This window comes from Oreochromis niloticus, linkage group LG3, assembly GCF_001858045.2.
Source record: "Oreochromis niloticus isolate F11D_XX linkage group LG3, O_niloticus_UMD_NMBU, whole genome shotgun sequence".
NCBI lineage: Eukaryota > Metazoa > Chordata > Actinopteri > Cichliformes > Cichlidae > Oreochromis > Oreochromis niloticus.
Window position 1 is genome coordinate 86,539,788 of NC_031967.2, and position 22,123 is coordinate 86,561,910.

At 41.4% G+C, this 22,123-nt stretch overlaps 1 long non-coding RNA gene across 1 annotated transcript; it reads left to right on the plus strand.

The window, feature by feature from the left end:
- The first annotated feature begins 486 nt into the window (after positions 1–486).
- On the plus strand, positions 487–21,614 carry LOC112846399 (uncharacterized). Its single transcript, XR_003219327.1, has 2 exons — positions 487–555; positions 21,472–21,614. It is a non-coding gene; the product is annotated as an uncharacterized LOC112846399 (long non-coding RNA).
- The last annotated feature ends 509 nt before the right edge of the window (positions 21,615–22,123 follow it).

Here is a 22,123-nt window from a genome sequence, read left to right on the forward strand (position 1 = left end):
ACAATATATAGCACAATATTGAATGACAGAGACGCTGTGGGAGCTTCCACAGATACACTGACGTCAGCATCCAGAGTCCTCCTGCTGCTCCCCCCTCAGAGCCCCGTGATCAGCACCAACACATTCAGTTAGATGACAGAGTCCAGCTGCAGCTAGAATCAGCTCCCCTCTGTCAACAACAGCACAGCGTCAGTGTTTCACACTCAGTGAAAGGAGGAAACACCAGAAGAACACCATGTGTGCTACGTTTCCCAGGACACACTACAAACTGCACAAATACAGCACGTGGAAGGACCTGGAGCTGCATTTAAAGAGAAAAGACAGCGTGATGTCCTGTATGGACAGGTGGAAGGAACCAAGTCCTCAGCTGAAACACTCGTGTTTGTCCACAGACAGGAAACACAGCAGGAAACAAAGAAGCTCATGGATAACACACTTCCTGTCAGTCAGAATGAGGCTGGAGCCAAACACAGAAAGGTGTTTTTGTCCAGATGAGCCCAGAGAAGAAACACGAGTGTTCACAGACATCAGAAGCTCAGAGAGGTGAAACATGAGGTTGGAGTCCTCGTCAGCATCCAGAAGAGCTGCTGTGAAACCCTGAGTACTCATGACAGACTCTGATGGCACAAACACATCATGATTCAAACATGAAGACAAACATGGAGCTCCTGATCCTCCTGCATGAGAACAAGCTGACATGAGCGCTGTGTCTGAGAGTGTCTCCCTGTCACAGTGACAAGAACACAGCTGCTGCTCACAGTCATTAAACTGACCTGAGGTCAGCTGCTAGGACGTCTCTGTGCTCCTTACATATGAACCATGTGACCTCACATCAGTGCTGTGGATGACTGTAGTCCAAGGGCGTAGATTTGGTTTTGGCATTGGTGGGGACGGATGATTCAACCACCGAACCCTGCCCTGTTTCTTTTTTTTCCATTTTTGTCTTCGCTTCTTGATTAAAAATAAAGGAGAAATATACTTGCCTACATATGCTATTCTACATGCTTTTCAACCATTTAAAATTACAATTCATAGTTTTATATGTGAAATATATAATGTTAAATTACTATTAAACAAATGACTAAGTATTTTAGACTTTAGTTTACTTCAGCCATATTCCATATGAATCAGGTATCATACAATAATAAAAATAGCTTCAAATAGAGTCATGACAATAGAAGAATATGACTTTAAGGACTTAACAACATTACTTCAGTTATAGTACACCAACATCTCTTATACATTAGCACTAAGAGAACACTGAATGACCTGGTGGTTTTTGTCGATAAAACTACTCATCTAAGATTACCACAAAGTAAAACATCTCTCAGCAACATTATGCAACATTTTAGGCACTATTGCCCCGATCAGCTCAGTGAGCTGGGATTTTATTATTCTAAACATGAACTACTGTTACAGCAACAGACATGGACTACTGGTGCCCCACACAACAACTCAATGTCCACTATGTGAAGCAGCCAAACACATGCCTTCTCCTCTTGTTAACTGAGATGAACTGCTGGCATGTTTGTTTTACATCTATACTGTCCAGTCTCTCCTGGTGGACATACAGCCGCATTGTTTAATCTCATTTGAGTCATTGTTGACCTTAGCCATGTTTTTAGTCTTCTGAGAGCACTGAAGCTTCTTTCAGCCTCAGTACCTGCGTTTTATCCTCAGATTAAAATTATTATTCTGTGCTTGATGTGCCTCACCTTCGGCCCTGGCTCCTCCCCTCTGACTGCACTAGGACATATTGCCACCTGATAAAATAACACATTGATTTGTGCCATATAAAAAGTGAGACTTCTCAATTCAGATTCTTTGTCAAATATACACTATGAATCAATTTACATCAGCAGCCTAACAATTGTCATGATAATAAATACTAGTTAATCTTTAGCACCAACACATCAGTCAGTCACCTGTGACCTCGCCTCTTCACCTCTGAGCTACAACATGGCAGAGCTGCCTCTGTCACCTGATTAATGACAGTGAGACATTCCAAATACATGCAGTCACACATGTGCTTCAAATACAGTCATGAACCACTAGGTCATCATCCAATTTCACCTGTGATCTTGTATCACCATTACTCTCTGAGCTTTGTGTTGGTTCTTCTGTCACCTGACAAATAGGACATACATGACAATAAGAATAAAATGTGTAGCTGCTTCGGTGTTTCTGTCAATTTGTGCAGATCTTGACTCATCAGTAATGTTTGTAGGGTGAGTGCATTTTTAAAACAATTTGTGCAAACTGCACTACAAGGTGGAATATTTGCAAAATCATGACTACCTCATGATATTTTGTCTCAAAAACTAACCCTATGAATATGTCAGTACCATTAGGATGAAATTATTGTGTCACCAACATTTTAATGTTAGACATATAATTTTAACAGCCTCTGTAAACTAATATCCTGGCTTGCTCGAGGCTGCTGTTTTCTCTGACAGTTTCAATCAAAATTAGAAATGCTACTCTGAGACTGAGAGAACTAATAGTGCTGCATGTTGTGCAGTTAGTTTCCAAAACATGTTATTCATGGTTACATACAATTTTAGACTGATGTGGGCCAAAGCCTAGCATAGCCTGTAACGTTATTATGACGGACACATTTTATGAGGGAACTTGGCTTTAAGTGACTTCCAGGTTCTTCCTTTTTGCTGCCATCCTCCTCTCCTCCTTGCAGGTCCTTGCAGCGCAGGCTTGCCACTGCTCAAACTAAACAGAGCTACCTGAAAGGCACAGCCAATCACATTGGCCATATTTGTCACATGAGGTAGGACTCCAGTAGAGAACGTAATTTAACTCTTTCTGCACCGCTAGGTGAATGAGACGTTGACAGATCGTTTTTTTTTTTTCTTTCTATCGGGTTTATTTTTCTTTACTCGAAGAGATCAAATTATTGGTGGGGACAATTCAATAATCGCTGGATATTGGTGGGGACATGTCCCTTCCGTCCATGCCAAATCGACGCCCTTGCTGTAGTCATAGAAGAGTAGAGCTGTAGCAGGTGGTGTGAGGAGGAGGAGGAGGTGGTGTATAGGGCTTTGGAGTTGACGTCACGCCGCAATGCATTGTGGGAGCGTGGCACCATTTTCGGGGTCTACCAACGACTACAAGAAAGATGCTTAAAAGCAGCTCAAAAGAGAATGGACTGTATAGAAACCGATTGCGTTCAGAGGCTAAGCGGCGGTACTTGCAGAAAATAGCGTGCATTGGAAATGTGGACCCGTATGAAATACGGCCGTGGAGTAGAAACCCTGAAGACCAACCGCTATGGACGTAGCCGGACATATTTTCGTACCTTGTCTGTGGAGTGTTAAGGTTCCAAAATATAGGGAAGTAAATACAGGCGGAATGCAAGTAACCACACTGGTCCAAAAGGTAAAGACGATGATTTTAATGAAACATGCAGCGTGGGAGAATGAGCTGACTCTGTAAGCCGAGAGCCCCACAATCTCATCCTCCAAACATCAAACTACAGTTTTATATGCATCAGAGTATATTTAGTGACGCCCCCTCATTGCGTCAGTACATCAGCTTCAAAACCACAAATGTTCTGTTTGACAACTTGTGACACAATTAAAAGAACATCGCGTCTTCGCCTCCCTGCAGATGTTTTCCCCCACACCGCTGTCGCTTATCGCTGGAATCAGCAGATCGGTTTCCTGAAACAGCTCAGTCGCGTACGCCGGCACTCTTACAGTTATAGCAGAATTAAATCTGAAATCTTTACCACAAAATGGGCCTACTACTATGTGTATGTATGTATGTGGTTATGTCATAACCGCAGCTGCACTTTGTCTCACCTCTCACCTTCTCCCCAGACAAAGGCCAGCATATACACAACTGAAACTGATGTGTAATATATTGAATAAATGTCTTACTTAAATGGTACTACTTAAAACTTAATCAAAGAATGTAAACAAATAAAAGATCATAAAAATAACCTGATATACATGTCTTGTAAGCGTGTGTTGCGATCCTTCCACAGCTCCAGTCAAACTCACAGTATATTTGCTCGTCATAACGCCAACCAAAAGTTTTTGACCCTCACTTGACCAAGGAGCGACAGCTCTTTAATAAGCACAAAATGCAATTGTATATAAATGATTATAATCATTTTCATAACAGAAGTTCCAACAGTTTCAAGAGTTGCCAATATGTTCGCTCCTCCTAATATAGTCTAAAAGCAACCCCAAGCAAAACAATTTAAACTTTCCCCTATAAATGATCCCTCTAACTAAGTGTGTGTGTGTGTGTGTGTGGTTACATGTGTGTCTATGTGCTAACCACAATCGCACCCCATTTCACCTGCCGACTAGCTCCTCAGAATAACTTTCACTCAGACTCTGGTTTTGGTTTCACTTCCTGCAAAGCATGTAACTTCAAAAACATGTAACTTCCTGTCTTATTTCGGCACCAAGTTACTCTTTCACACTGCAGTCTGCATATAAACATTTAAGATTATAAATCCAACTCAACAGTTTAAAGTGGTTATAACTGCACCTGTAATAAAGCTTAATTGGGTGCCAATGTGTTTAAACATCTAAATGCAATATCACTATTAATAAATGCGTCAATGCAAATGCTTGTTGTATGATTATGATGCAATAGCAATAACAAAATAATAAAAATAGAATTAATAAAATGAAATAATAAAAATGGCAGAAAAATAACACCTCAATTTCTCACAGGAGTCAGCGCGTACAAGTCGTCATTCAAACAAAGGTAAGTCAGCTCAAGTACTGCGTGTGAAATGTGTTTGATTTCCCTGCAAACATTCAGATTAGTGCAACATAAATTCATTCATGAGGGGAAATTACAGTGAGAACATGTGGAGGCTGTTAGGTGGATAACATAGTGAGTTCAGTGCATTGATGTGACATTGTCCTGAAGGACTTAGTTATTCTTTATGGTTAAAGAAATTGCAATAATTTATTCATATTTATTATAAATAATTCTAATTATACATCTTGCTTCTATGTTTGTATCCCGTGTCACTAAAAATACATTTTATTTTAGTTTTATACATTGATTAATGACCTGCAGAATCTCCTTATCATATTAAGTGATTCATAATTGTCACTTTATGCTTTCTCCATTTCTAAAGTGATGACATCCTTACATTACATACTTTAGGTTCATTTTCTGCAGGCAGGTTTCTGACAGAGAACAGACAGATTTAGAATATAACATGCAGCGTTCTATAGATGAGAAATGAAAAATTACATGTATGTGCTAACTTTCTAAACACTTTGTTACATTTATGATAAAGTAGATAAAACACATTTATGTCGGCCTTGGCTCATAGTTCTTGTCTTTAAATGAACTTTGTCTGTGTGTGTTTCAGGTGCTGCACTCTCAAAGACTGAACCAGCATTGCAGCCATGGGTCACTGTGAGCATCACAGGGAAGGTTGAAGCCGCCCACTGCACCTGTATGGCCGGAGTCGTGGAGACCTGCATCCATGTCGCTGCTCTTCTGTTTAATGTAGAAGGAACAGTGCAGATCTGTGGCACAAGGCCTGTTACAGATGAACCTTCATACTGGGTTTTGCCTGGTAATATGACCAAGATACAGTCAGAGGTTGGCCATAAGATAGACTTCTCCTCTTCAGCTGCCCAAAAAAAGGCTCTTGATCAAAACATAAACAGACCATCCGTAGTGAAAGGTAAAAGGAGCCGTCCTCAAAAAAGAAAAATCCCACCTGCTACTGTGGAGGAGTTGTCACTGCTATTGGATACTTTCCTGGAACACAGTAAAGCTGTGGGTCGTAGGAATGACCCATAATAATAAAGTATTGTGACTTTATTATTGTGAATCCTCACAGTCATGTTGCAGCTCTGCTTTGCTTTAAGAAAATGTTCTACCAGGATGTTACTTTCCTAAACGTGTTCTCCAAATGTTCCCAAAGACTTTGTTCTAAGTAGTTCTACATGATGAAACATTCACACTAAGTTTAAGAAGGACACACAAACACCATCTGTCCTTTCATCATGTGTACAAACGTGTTCAGATGTCAAATGTACCGTGAATGGATGCAAATGTGGATCGTTCCAATAAAATGAGACAGTTTTGTAAGTGGATCCCAGTTTGAAGTTCATTGAAACCTATAAGAACATGTTATTCAAACCAACTTTATCCAACAGGAAGAAGCATCAGGGGAACAGGAAACATTCAAACATGTTTACTGTAAGAACTGCACAAAGGAAGGAAAACACAATCCTACACACGACCACTTTAAAATGGACATTTAGCTTTTCAAACATCAGGGAGTGCTGCAATAACAACACTGTGCCCATTCTGATCAGACTGAAAGATTTATAGAGATTTATCCATGTGCTGGAAAAGGATTTGATATCAACATATATGCAGATTAGTAGGAGCATTTTCTTCATATTGATTTAGAGTTCAGTACTAGGAATATGTAGAATTAACATCTGTGTACATGACGAGTGATGAAAACTTTCAAAGGACGTCAGAATTGGTGTCTCTATCTGTGACTGTCCCAGAGGAACCTACCTGAGGGATTATTAAAGATCTGTCTATCTAGAAAGACTTGCATTGATTCACAGTGTACAATTCTTTCTCATCTATTAACATCTTCCTCCAAATCCTGTTTCTGCTGCATCAGAAGGGCTCAAACCTCCTGCTGTTGTCTGCTGGACCATCAATTCTACTTTATGATGATCTTCAAAGATAAAAACGTGAGTTTATTTGTGAACTCTGTGAAATGATGTTTAGTTTGAACCAATCCTGTGTCAGCTGCAGCCACATCATTGCCACGCATACAAATGGCTGCGTTCCTGTTTAGACCTGCTGGCTGTCAATGGGCTTCATTCCATTTCAGACTGCCGGTGGTCGCTGTGATCTAAACTCAACATGGCTCCTGTGTTAGAAGAGCCTCTGATTTTAAACTTTGCACATTGAATAGTTTCTTTGCAACACTATGGAGCTACCAGCCCAGTATATGTAGCCCACAGTAGATGGAGTTATCAAGCTGCACTGACAAACATCAGGACTCATGTGATCCCTACATGTGGACCTTTCACACATGGATCCAAGTGCAGATTCAACTCTGCATTACATTTGACTTCAGCTGTTACACACTTTCATTTTCTAGCTGTGTCACTTCCTGCTTTTTGGATCAGAGAGTTTATCCATGTCCACAAATGTTTGGCTGCATGTTTGTATCATCTATATTTTCCAGTCTTCATACAGCCGATATTTCATGTGGACTCCAATCTGCCACCTGCCATCACGTTTTCAGGGTTCATTCAGTGTTGAAATGTAGGACAAACAGCAGCACATGTTCTCTAAATGTTTGCAGTCATTTTAAATGAAGCTGATACTACATGAGACATTTTGCACATTTATTGTCTTTGAACAGAGAATAATAAAGCCATCAAACATATACAGGCTGTGCAAATACAAACTTCTGTGGTGCATTTGATGACCTGCAGAGGAGAACAAGTCGGGCTTTTCAGCCCTAACACAACCTCTTTGTTCTCAATGCTACAAAACCTTCAAAGGCTGATATGCAAGTTTGCATGAATCACCAACACAGTTGTGTTTGTTTCTAGTATAGTTATAAATAAGCTGATCAAATATCTGCTGACTGATTAGATCCAGTATCTATTACAGATGAACTGGATATCACAGCATGTTGTTAATCCGTCATATCAAACTAAACAGTGTTGCTGCTGTAAATATCCTCCAATAAAGTCAGATGAGGGCTGCTGTTGCCAGGTAACGATGATGTCACACTGGACCTTCTGACCTTTAGCATCGTAGCGCTCGGAGTCTGATGTTGGCTCATGTGTTGTCATACACCAACATGACGTTCTACTAGTCAAGGCCTCACCTTAACCCACTGATGCTGATCACACAGACCCACTAATAGAACTGTTTTATCAGGTTTATGCAGCGTCACCATTAATGTCACATTTAATCAGACACATTTACATTACAAGCCCACTACAACCATTATCAACATGTTAAATTACATTATACATCTGCACTGATTTAAAGTATTTTAACCTGATTCATTTTTTCACCTTAACAGTTCATTCCTCAAATCAAACAACATATCTGACCCTCAAAAATGTACCAACAAATAATTTTGCAATAAAATATTTATTTCTCAACTTTTACAAGTGAAAATAAACAGGTGTATTTAACAGTGAAACCAGAGTGGAAGCTGCTCATATAGAGTCCAACCGAAGCTAAAAGTGTCGGCTCTCTGAACACGGTGCAAGATCGCCATCTGCAGGACAAAATTAGTTTTTCTCGCCCTCCTCGTCAACGTCAAGATGATGTCATCGTACAGCAAAACATGCAGATCAGGTGACATGACTGTCTGAGAGGCGGAGTTAAACTGTGGCATGTAAGCATGTGGAGGAGGAGCAACAACATGACGCTGGAACACCATCATTGCATTATACAGTTTCCTCTCTAACTGGATGCAGCTGTGAACAAGAACAGCTGTGGAACTGAGTGTCACCTATGAATGAATGCAGGTCAGTGTGTTGCTGGTGGAGGTGATGAATCACAGTGTCCATCTCACGTTGGAGTCACAGCTTTTCTTCAGCTGCTCTGGTCTTCAAATGTAAGGCATCGACAGCTCTGCTTTTCAGCTCCATTGGAATATCACCTTCTTCTGTCTGAGAAATATTCATGAAACAAACCTGACAAAACAAAAACAGCAGCAGTAACAGTAACTTGTACTTATAAATTCACTGAAAACCCACATTTGAAGTCTACCTACTTGTTCATCAAGGCATGAGTACAAGGGCAAGGAGACTTCACAGACATGTTGAAATTGTCCTTCTGATGTGAAGATGGTGGACTGTGGTCGCCACTGCAGACTGTTGGACTCTGTTACAATCTTCTTCAGTCTCCTGTTACAGACGTGGATTTGCTTGGACAGCCTTATAGCTGTAGGGGTGGCTGTAGCTCAGGTGGCAGAGCAGGTCAGCCACTAACCAGCAGGTTGGTGGTTCGATCCCAGGCTGCTCCAGGCTGCATGCCAAATATCCTTGGGCAAGGTATTAACCCCATGTTTACCTACTGGTGGTGGTCAGTGTTTGGCAGCTTCACCTCTGTCAATGCGCCCCAGGGCAGCTGTGGCTACAATGTAGCTTGCTACCCCCTATAGGTGAATGACTGAATATAGTGTAAAGTGCTTTGGGGTCCTTAGGGACTAAGTAAAGCACTACACAAATGCAGGCCCTTTACCATTTATAGCGACTCCCTGTCCTTCTGGAATAAGACATTTACAGAAAATACAAACAACACATGTTAGCATCACATGATATTTTATTATTTATGATATGATTTTAATATATTTATATTTATTAATTAAGGTGTGGAGGGGCATGAAGACCATCACTGGATTCAGGCCAGTGATAGTCCCTCAGCTCCCCTGCTGTCAGGGGAGCTGAGGGAGTTGAGGATAGAGCTAATGAGTTGAATCTGTTTTTCAATAGATTCGACACCACAGTGTCTGCTCACACCCCCACAACCTCACCTGTAGTCAGCCTGGAATCCAGAGCCAGACCACTGTGCCAGCCTCTCTCTCTTCACATGGCGCTGTTGCCTCCTGTGAGATTCCTGACACCCCTCCCCCACCCATCACCTTCACTCAATACCAGGTTGAGATGCAAATGAGGAGACTTCACTCAGGCAAGTCTGCTGGACCAGACGGAGTGAGTCCCCTCGTCCTCAAGACCTGTGCCCCCCAGCTGTGTGGAGTCTTTCATAAACTGTTTATGCTGAGTTTGAGTCTGCAGAGGGTCCCAGAGATGTGGAAGACATCATGCCTCGTCCCTATTCCAAAGACGCCACGTCCCAGTGGCCCCCAGGATTACAGGCCCGTGGCACTGACCTCTGTAGGATTAAAGAAATTATTTTACTGCTACTGTTCATAACCATCATCTTTATCGTTGCATTAATTATCATTTCATCAAAGCATTTATTGAAGTTGCTGGCATTATGTTATAATTTGTATTACAGGTGTTATCATAATCACATATTAACATGTTTATTACAGGTGCAGTTATAACCACTTTAAATCGTTGAGTTAAATCTATAATCTTAAAAGCTTATATGCTGAGTATATTGTTACAGTAAAAATAGTAGCGGAGCAAGGGCGTGTATTCAGCAACATATTGCACTAGAGTTTACTTGACAACAGGTGACAGAAGGAGGACAAGTCCATGGGGACCTCAAAGGCCTGAGATCATCACCATATTTGGAAGAGGATGCCAGAAAGGGGAACTTCTGTGTCTGCATTTATCTCTTAAAATTGATCATTGTCTGTAAAAGAGGCAAATAATGTTCTTAAGAGGCAAATATGTGCTTGTAAACGCAAGAGGGGGCGTCATAATACCCTGATGTTATAAAAGCAATCTGAAGTGTATTTTTGGGCGGGGATTTACAACTGATGTTTTGCAGTGTACATCTCCCCACGCTGCGTGTATTCATTAAAATCAATTGTTTTGATCAAGCTCTTCTGGACCATCGTTGTTTTACTCTCGTCCTCAATATCGGACCCTTAACACCTCCCACTTCATGAAGACCCTGGAAAGGCTCATCATGGACCAGCTGCGACCCATAGTCAGACCACATCAGGATCCCCTTCAATTTGCTTATCAGCCTCGTCTCAGAACAGAGGACGCCATCATCTACCTGCTCAATTGTGTCTACGCCCATCTGGACCAGCCGGCAAGCACTGTGAGGGTCATGTTTTTTGACTTTTCCAGTGCTTTCAACTAGAGATGGCACGATACCACTTTTTTATGTCCGATACCGATACCGATATCATAAATTTGGATATCTGCCGATACCGATATGAATCCGATATAGTGTTTTTTAATCAATAAAACTGTTTTTTTAATATCTTGCTGCATTTTGTATAAGTTCATACTCAAGTTTAAATAAACAACAACACTAAAGCTATTCTGTTATACCTGTATGTAAAAAATACACTGCACCCAAAATATTCTATAGTTCAGCAACACTGATCAATCTAATAAACTTAAACCTGCTCCATCCTTCCTATTCTGGTATTTTAAAGAATACTTAGCAGAAATATTAAGCAACCTAACTAATAGGGTTGCAAACTCCCAGCAAAAAAAAATACGGAACCACCCCCCACCCTCCACCTCATGATGCTTAATCGATGTAATCAACTTTAATTTGATGCAGGGTGAAAAAATATGCACAGAATTAAATTATTTTTCAAGAATAATTAAATAGATTCAACATCTTTCTTCAACAGAATTGCAGAATTCACAGATGGTACTTTCCCAAAGGAAAAAGTACTATAGCTTACTAGGGTATATTAGACTTAACAGTTACTATATACAGTAATGGACTTCTATACATTTTACATCAGATTAAAACTTTGGGTGTAAGATTCAGATAATTATTTATTAAAAGCTAGACATTTTAAATGAGAATAAGAAAGAAAAGTATGTCTTTGTGCCCCCTTTTCCCTGTTCATGCCCTATCGGCCCCCCTGGCTACACTTTGCTAGATCCGCCCCTGCACAGTTACCAGCCGTCAGCTACGTAGAAAAGGATCCTGGTCTAGAAAGTAATATTAAATACATTCTAACAACAGCTTATCAAGCTTACACGTGCTGCTGTTGTTCAGCCGCTGGTTTCCTCTTTCTGGTGCAAAGTGGGCCAAAAACAAAGAAGAGAGACGGACTCGCGACAGAAAAGCCGATCAGCTGATCATTAATCAGTTTCATGATTGAAGTAGCAACAGGAAGAGGCAGTCGCTCCATATATCGGTTGTTAAGCTTAACGTGGGAATGCTTTACAAACATTCAGAGATGAACTTACACACTTGCTTTACTTCTCTCTGGGATAACTTCCTCGGAGATGAAATGCTCGTTTGCTAGCGAGGATCCAGATACACACAGCCGCTGTATCACGTGAGGCACACTGCTCCAACGTGCTACGGTTATGAGCCGAGTTACGCAGTGTCGCAAGTTTTGTGAGGTGCTTTTTTGATATTTAATGGATCGGATTACATTTTTTATTTCTCGCCGATATCCGATCCAGTAATTTACGTCAGTATCGGACCAATACGTAATATCGGATCGGTCCATCTCTAATTCATATATGATTCATAATTCAGTGTCTAACATATTATCACAGATGGACTCCACAGGAGATCTCCTTTATGAAGAAACTGTGAAAGTTTGTCCAACAGTGGAAAACATTTCAGAGAATATCTGTGAAGCAGAAACTAAACATAATAATAGAAGAAAAGCCAAATAATGATCCAAATCCTGCTCTGAGACTATCAGACAGTAAAGGCTTCCAAAGACTGCTCACCTCTCAGACTTAAAGATACTGGTGCTGTCCACAGATCAGCTGGCCTGCTGGGTCTCCATGATCAGCTTTGTTTCTTGGAGATAAAGGCTGAACCCTTTAGAGCTTCAGTTCTCCAGAGCAGCAGGATGTCTGAGGTCTGCAGAAACACAAAAGCACAGCAGCTAAAAATAGTTGTTCAAAGAAAACGAGGTGGGAGCTGCTGGTTCCTGAGCTTTGATACTGGATTAGCTTCAGTAGTTATTCCCATCACTGCTGTAGGAGCTGCATTTAGTCACAGCTGATTGTCTTCTTTGAACAATCACAATGACTACTGTTGTAAAAACAAGCACACAAAGAACCAATGAGAGTGAAGAACAGGATAAAGAGCTCCTGTGATGGTGGCAAAGAAATGAGCAGCAGACAGCCGTCTACATGTTGTAGTGGTTTACAGTCACCAGGGGGCGCCGTCACGGCCACGCAGTTAGTGGGCTGCTCTGCTTATGCTGTTGTTGGTGAAGCTGAAGTGAAAGCGAGTGTTAAAACAATGAAAAGTGTCCACTGCAGCCTCCATCTGAGCTTCTCATGCTCTTCTTCTTTGATCCTCCATGTTTGTGCTGAACGCTGCTGTCGCTCTCTAACCGGTTCCCGCCCACTTTCTAACCAATCAGCATTGGAGCATGCACAGCGTCATCCACACTGAGCTTTGTAAGCGCGTGGACTCGTCTGCAGAACATTTCCAGTACAATAACCAGCTGTGCAAGCGCCCCAAGCAGCAGCTTCAAGCTCACCTCAAAGAAGTTTAACAGGAAGGACGACTCGTCCATCAGGCGTCCCGCTGTGACCGTGTCCACAGCAGAGTGTGACCGAGGCTTAATGTTAACACGCACACATGAAGCTAATACCACCACGAGCAGCTGCTCAGTGGATTTGGAGGAGAAATGTCTGCAGCTTCTCACAGGCAGTATGCAGAATGTGGATCTCCACAAAGACTGTGGACACCTCGTCCCAGACTCTAAATCCACACTTGTCTGCACAAAACTTCTCACACGTTCCCGTCACAAGTGTTTTCTAAGTGAAGCTACCAGGTTCAGGTCCAGCTCTGTTTATCTGGGGCTGCAGCAGATGGGTGATCCATCCTCACAAAGCAACACAGACACCAGATATGCAAACACCGCATCATACAACACAACCAGGAGATCCAAAGAATTTTCTCTGCATTTCTGTGGCTGATGCTGCTGGAACGAAGCTGTTTGAAACCTTGTTGTTCTGCACTTTGGGACCAGAAGAGGAAACTGAACCTCTGTGCAGAGGGTTCAACTCTGAGGATTCCTGTTCATTTTTTTTATTTCACACGGCAAAACTTGACAACTTTATGATAAATGTACAACTTCAATGTGAAAAATTCATTTTTTGCTCTTGTTTGTCTGAAGCTGCTTCCTGTTGGCTTCAGCTGTTTGGAGTTTCCATTTTCTAAACTTCTACATTCTGAACCTTCTTCAGCTCTGAATAGATGATGAAACACTGAATGATTTCAAGCTCACACTTTGTCTAATAAACTTACATCTTTCATTCTTTATACAGATTGGTGAGCTGTGGTTTATCAGAGATCAGCTGTGATTATCTGGCAGCAGCGCTGAAGTCCAACCCCTCGTATCCCAGAGTGCTGGACCTGAGTGGAACCTACAACAACCTGCAGGATTCAGGAGTGAAGCAGCTGTGTGTTCTTCTGGAGAATCCACGATGTCGATTTGAAACTCTGAGGTCAGTCACATGTTTTAGTTGTGCTGAGATGAATATGATGTGAAAGTTGTGCTGACACTATGGATCAGTAGGCCCACAGACCTCTATACAGGAAGTCTTGTTCGGCTTTTTGTAGAACTTCTGATCCCTGATCCTCTGAGTCTGACTCAGTAGATAATGCAGAGTTCTTAACTGATATGGATGAGCGGACTCGGGCAGCCTGACAGATTTGATGTCCATGTCTTCCCTGCTTGTCCTGATACACATAAACATGAGTATCCTTGCAGGTCAGATCCTATCAGTCACACCTGTTAGTGCAGCTCTCCTCTAGATTTTAGTGCTTGTTAAACTAGGATGATTTTAGGAGCCTGGACCGCAGACTCCAAGGGAAGTTATGACTTGGAAAGACTAAACCAACCTATTAGAGGTGTTCGCACTAAGATAGATAAATACTCAGATTTACATCTTTATTGTCTCACAAAGGGTTAAAAAGTAAATGTGCACAGAGAGGTTGGTCATGAGACGGGCACTTCCAGCACTGTAGATGTGTTCCAGCTCAGTGTTCATGGAAATAATCCGGAGAGCAGGATTCCTTGATGAATGTCACATCTTCTTAAAGTTATAATCCACAGAGAAAACTGTGAAACTGTCGATCTGATATCTGGTCAACCAATCAGGTGTTTACATGCCCTTCACTGATCTTCAGCCCCACCTTATTATCACCCCCTCTCTCTCTTTTACATCTGAATTATCTTCACCTCACATTCCAGTCAGTTCAGATTTCATTAGCACGTTCACTTTAGCGTAATCCATTTTAATCCAAACACCTTTCTCTTTAAACTCTGTTTGTCAGTCACAGTATACCCAGTACAATCCTCTTTTTCACTAAGTCACACACATTCAGAGATCAGAGTGTCCTGTGTGTGCTCTCATTCACTCACACTCACTCTCATATGGCTGAAGTCTGTTTGTACACAGGCTAACCTTAAGAAATCACATGATAGGATGGGGCTGGGTTTCACAATGAGCTCTCCGCAACCTTGGCTGATTGTGACCTACACCCATTTTCACACCTTGGCTCGTGTGATTAGGTAGAGGATCAACAGGGGGGTTCATGACCCCCTTGGCGGACTCTCCCACAGGGCTTAAATCTGGGACTCTCCACCATTTGACCCTAGAAATAAAGAAGCTTCTTGGATGAGAGGTGAAACGTCTTCAAGAAACTTAAAGAAGTCCAGATGCCTTTTTTTCTAAGCTCTTTAGATGACTGAGAACCTTCACAGACACCTCATCAGTGGGACTCTCAGAGCTACCAGCCCTTTGCTACAATCACAAAGCTCTTCATTGAAATCAATGATATCGAAGCTGGAATTAAATGAGTCCTACTCTTCTGCGGATTCAGCATCACATTCATCTTTGGTCCTTGTTCTGCATCCCCACCATGGACTTCATTCCTTTCCAATCCAGCCTTGAGTGTCCTTTATTCAACTTATGCTCTGCTTTACTTTTACACCTGATTTTAGCTGCTTTATCTCTCTTTCAACAAGTTTCTGTGCCTCGATCTTTTTCTTCTCTCCCTCATAACAAGACAGTTTCTTCTGACTGAGAACATGTTTGAGTGATTTACTAATCCAGGGCTGATTTTTGGGGAAAATAGTTCTTGTTTTCAAAGTAATCCCCATTTTTCCCAGAAAGAAATGTAAGTAGAAATAAATGATCTAAGTGAGAATATGAGCCTTTAAAAAGGCTCTTCTGAGGCTGCTGCCAGTGGTCAAAGCCTCCAACAAAGCTCTGTAAGTAAATATGTGATCATAGCTTTAGTTTGTAAATGTTTATTCTAGTTAACACAAATCAGGTGGAACAACTCAAATAAAATATCAAAAATATTAAGTGGTCATCGGTACTCAGTTTGTTCAATACTGAATACATTGGAGCACAAATTGTCAACATTTCTGAAATATTTCTGGGTGTAACTGTTGCCAAAGTGCAATTTAGACCTGACCTGTGTTTGTTATCTAAGTGATAATCATCAATTCTAACAAAATGAATACAAAATAAAGAAATTTGACACATTTTGTTGATATCAAAAGCACACTGAACAATTCAGTGTTGTTTTACTGCTGTTCTCTCTTCACTTCTTCTCCTCTAATTCTCTCCACATGTTGCTCTGCATAAGTGCTCAGATTCCTGACAAAGACAAGATTAAATATTGCTAAATATAATAGTATCTCATTACACTTCAACATAAGTGTTTTATTTTTGTAATCTGTTATTTTTCAGACTGAGTCACTGTGACCTGTCAGAGAGAAGCTGTGAAGCTCTGTCCTCAGGTCTCAGCTCTCAGACCTCTAATCTGAGACAGCTGGACCTGAGTAACATTAACCTGCAGGATTCAGGCGTGAAGCTTCTGTCTGAAGGACTGAAGAGTCCACGCTGTACACTGGAAACTCTCAGGTGAGATCAAGCATTTTTCTTTCATCAACTGACAGAATTAGCAGATTAATAATAAGGCAGTCCTCTAATAAGAGGAGAAGTGGAGGTGTTTTGAAGGGCAACATACTGTTATGTTAACAAGACAGGAAGTAGCTCCTGGGAACTGCTTCCTTTGTTATTGTCTAAGTAGAAACATGATGGTGAAACAGTGATGAGTTTGCAGAGGTGAATCCACAGCACACAACACAACAATGCTGCTGCGTGCTGAAAGCAGACTTCTCACAGATTCTGAGACTGCAGGTTTCATCACTGTCTAACCAAAATTCACTGAACCAGCAGTAAATGAACGTCCAAAACTACGCTTCATGTTTAAAAAAAACATGATCAGGGGGATTTGTGTTTACATCTTTTTTGTGTTATCTGTTCACCTGCTGTTTTAGCTGTTTGGTGGTTGTTGAGATGGTTTTGTGAACTTTTAGCTGAGATTCTGACATTTCTGTAGATACCACACATGTCTAATTACTTTGTATAGCATGAATGGCCATAACGAGGTTTTTAACAGTAAGAAAAGTTGTAAAACTTAAGAAAATATATTTAAAAGTCCAAAACCTTCTACGTCTGGTCGCTTGTGGTAAGGAGCAGATCAAACGAGTTAAGAATTAGGTTATAATTATAAAAGGCTTCAACAGCACATTCAGGTCTGTGAGACTCATTCAGACACTGAGCCATGGCTCTGTGCTATATGCACATATTTCTGCATCTCTGCCATTCAGACACACTGTATATATAGTTTATTTTATGTAGTATTCAATACTGAACTGTACATTTAGTCTTTTTAAAGGCAGCAATTTTTATTCAGTGTTTTCATAAAAGCCTTATTTTTATCCATTTACTGCTATTAGGAAGAACACGTGAAGTTTAAGACCTGGAAGAGTTTGAAACCATTTGTCCTCCACAATGGAAAATGGGTGGAAATAAAAATGGGTATCACTTTACCCAGCTCCTAATTTTATCAGTTCTACTCTCAGCGTCTCCTACAGGGAGTGCAGAATTATTAGGCAAGTTGTATTTTTGAGGAATAATTTTATTATTGAACAACAACCATGTTCTCAATGAACCCAAAAAACTCATTAATATCAAAGCTGAATGTTTTTGGAAGTAGTTTTTAGTTTGTTTTTAGTTTTAGCTATTTTAGGGGGATATCTGTGTGTGCAGGTGACTATTACTGTGCATAATTATTAGGCAACTTAACAAACAACAAATATATACCCATTTCAATTATTTATTTTTACCAGTGAACCCAATATAACATCTCCACATTCACAAATATACATTTCTGACATTCAAAAACAAAACAAAAACAAATCAGCGACCAATATAGCCACCTTTCTTTGCAAGGACACTCAAAAGCCTGCCATCAAATCAAATCAAATCAAAGTTTATTTATATAGCACATATTAAAACAACAGTGTTGACCATAGTGCTTCACAGTCAGTCAAAACACAAGACAATTAAAACAAACAATAAAATAGGACAACAAACAATAGGTAACAACACAATAAGCTAAAATCAGCCAACTAGTTAGAATCAAAGGCCAAAGTAAACAGATAAGTTTTAAGACGAGATCTAAAAGACTGGATAGACTCAGCCATACGAATATGTACAGGGAGGTTATTCCAGAGTCTAGGTGCCACGATCGCAAAGGCCCGGTCTCCTCTCGACTTCATTCGAGACCTAGGTTGTGCAAGGAGCAAGTGATTGGATGATCTAAGCGCTCTGTTGGGATTATATAGGTGGAGTAGGTCAGAGAGATAGGTGGGCGCTAAATTATTCAGAATTTGAAAAGTGAACAAAAGAATTTTAAAATCTATGCGATATTTAACAGGGAGCCAATGTAGTTTGGCTAAAATAGGAGTTATGTGTTCATGGATTCTTGTACCTGTTAAAAGACGCGCAGCTGCATTTTGAATTAACTGAAGCCGATAAAGAGAAGAGTGTTGGAGGCCCGAGTAGAGGGAGTTACAGTAGTCCAATCTGGATGTGATAAATGCGTGAACAAGCTTTTCAAGTTCCTTTAAAGGAAGGAACGACTTTGCTTTGGAAATCTGACGCAACTGGTAAAAGCTGTTTTTCACCACAGTGGACACCTGTTTCTCAAGTTTAAAAGAGCCATCCAGGAACACTCCGAGGTTTCTTACAGTGGGCGAGAGATGGCTAGCGAGAGGGCCTAGGGCATCAGTCAACTGGTCTAGCGGGGTGTGACTACCAAAGACTATGATTTCGGTCTTATTCTCGTTTAATGTAAGAAAATTATGTGATAACCAAATTTTTACTTCATGCAAACAGTTGAACAGAGGTTGCAAAGAAGCAGACACATCGGATTTCAGAGGTGAATAAATCTGGATATCATCGGCATAACAGTGAAAGGAGATGTTGTATTTTCTAAAAATTAATCCCAACGGCAACATGTACAAAGAGAAAAGAGCAGGACCGAGCACGGACCCTTGAGGCACACCACAATAAATAGGGGCAGAAGCCGAGGAGTGTTGCCCCATAGCAACAGAGAACGACCTCTCTGAGAGGTAGGATTTAAACCAAGATAAAACCGTACCTTTGAGACCAACAACATGTTCCAATCTTGATAGAAGAATGTTGTGGTTAACCATATCAAAAGCAGCAGTCAGGTCAAGTAAAACTAAAACCACGGAATAGCCAGAGTCAACAGTTAAGAGAAGATCATTAAAAACTCTAAGTAAGGCTGTCTCTGTGCTGTGGCGAGGTTTAAAACCAGACTGAAACTTTTCATTTATACCATTTGCATCTAAAAATGCCTGAAGTTGTTTTAGAACGACCTTTTCCAATATTTTGGAAATAAAAGGGAGTTTGGAGATCGGCCTGTAGTTAGTAAGACCATTAGGGTCAAGATTTTTCTTTTTCATAATAGGTTGCACAACAGCATGCTTAAAGACAGACGGTACACAACCTGATGACAATGATGCATTCAGCAGAGATAAGATACAAGGACCAATAACATGTAAAGCTTCCTTAAAGAAACGAGAAGGAAGAATATCGTGTGGGGAACCAGAGATTTTGAGATGATCAATTATATCTTTTAAAGCAGAATAAGACACTGGCTCAAACTGTTGAAAGACAGTCAAGCATTCAGAGGCTGGAACTGGGTCTAAAACTGATGAAAAATGAGATGGATGAGAAGCCCTTAGAGCTGAGATTTTATCAGAGAAATACTTTAAGAATTTATCACAAAGAGCAGGGGAGGCATCCCTAAAAATGACAGTGCAAGGGTTTATCACAGAGTTAAAAGTATTAAAAAGGGCTCGGGGGTTGTGGCTATTAGTCATAATAATACTAGACAAAAGGGCAGATTTGGCAGCTTTAACAGACTTTTGATACTTAGATAAACAATGATGGAGGATGTCCAGAGAGACGTGGAGTTTGTCTTTCCTCCATTTTCTTTCAGCACGACGACATTCGCGCCTAAGGGCGCGAGTAGTATCATTTAGCCAGGGTTGTGAGGGTTTGGCACGTTTGATCCTCAGAGGAGCCACAGAGTTAAGAATGTCAGCGCATGTAGTATAAAAGAGGTTAGCAAGCCCATCAGCTGATATAACCCCATTACAGTTAGCATCAGAGAGGGGAGAGTCAAGGAAAGCATCAATGAAGTGGGCGATTGACTGAGAGTTAATCGTGCGCGTTTGCCGCACAGGACCATCACTGTTCAAATCCACATCGCTCCCTACAGTATTAAACAAAACCGGGAAGTGATCAGAAATCCCAGAGTCCTTTATGTCCGTGATGCAAATATCCAAACCATAAGAAAGTACCAAATCAAGTATATGACCTTTAGTGTGAGTTGGTTCACTTACCCACTGGGTGAAATTGAGGGTGCTAATAAGAACGAGGAAATAGCGAATTGTCCTCACAGCAAACATGAATGTTGAAGTCACCAACAATTAGTATACGGTCATAACGTAGCACAAGGCTCCCCAGTAGATCAGCAAATTCTGGAAGAAAATCCTTGATAAGATTCGGGGGGCGATACACCACAGCGCAGAGGATGGAGGGGACGCAGTTCGCTTCCAATAACTGCACCTCGAAACTGGGGTACAGAACAGGTGGCAGCTGCCGATATCGAAGTTTGTCTTTAAAAACTGAAGCTAGCCCTCCACCTCTTCCAGTGGTCCGGGGTGAGCTGATAAAAGCGTACTCAGGTGGGAGCAGCTCCAAGAAGGGAAAAAGTTCGCCGGGGCGAAGCCAAGTTTCCGTCAGGAATAAGAAATCCAGTCCCGACGATAGAATAAGATCATTTAAAATAAGTCTTATTCGCCAGTGACCTTGTATTTAGCAAGGCCATACGGAGAGTGGTCACTGTCACTGGTAGAAGAACGCCGCAGCAGGCGAAGGTTGCCGAGATTCGCACCTCCTCTGGAGGACCGCACCCAGCACCTACCGGGTGGAAGATCAGCTGGGAGGTCCAGGTAACCATGAGGTCCAACGGGGCGAATCTAGCGGTGACAGAATAGTCTGAAGTTAGCATGGTCCCGGAGGGCAGGGATAGATGACAAGGTGTTTATAGAATAGCGATCATTTGTCGCAACATAGGACTTTAAAAAGGCCTCGATACGAACACGGATGCCGCCACGTTTACCCCGTCTCCGTGAACGTTTCCTTTGAGAGAAGGTAGATGGTAAGTGGTGGAGGTACTCAGGAAAGTCCTTCGAAAGCGGAGGAGGATTTTCAGATCTCCATTTAAAATCTTGTGTCTGGTAGTCCAAAGGCCGGAGATTCAAAAGAGTTTGGCGATCGTAGGCAAGTAACGTGGAGACATCAGGGCAGCACATAGAGAGAAGGACGACAAACAACAAACAACAGCGGAGTAGACGGCTTGCCGTGAACACTGGCGCCATCTTGGTGATGCTATTGATTATAACTCAAACATGAGGTTGGAGTCCTCGTCAGCATCCAGAAGAGCTGCTGTGAAACCCTGAGTACTCATGACAGACTCTGATGGCACAAACACATCATGATTCAAACAGAAAGACAAACATGGAGCTCCTGATCCTCCTGCATGAGAACAAGCTGACATGAGCGCTGTGTCTGAGAGTGTCTCCCTGTCACAGTGACAATAACACAGCTGCTGCTCACAGTCATTAAACTGACCTGAGGTCAGCTGCTAGGACGTCTCTGTGCTCCTTACATATGAACCATGTGACCTCACATCAGTGCTGTGGATGACTGTAGTCATAGAAGAGTAGAGCTGTAGCAGGTGGTGTGAGGAGGAGGAGGAGGTGGTGTATTCTAGTTAACGCAGTACTGAAACACTCCAGCAGAGGGCGCTGTTAAGTCCTTATTGTAACACAGTTACTGTGTGCAGTTAGACTTCATACATAATCTGCACTTATTTCAATCAGACATGCTGTCAGTAAATGATTGGTTTCTATTGATTCTACTTCCTGTTGACTAGTTTGATGACAGTGAAACAATCACAGCTGATTGTGTGATGATGTAAACTGTCACTGTTACATTCAGTGTGTGTGACATCATGTTAGTGCAGCTGATAACAGCCTGGTTATGATGCTGTTAGAAACACATGA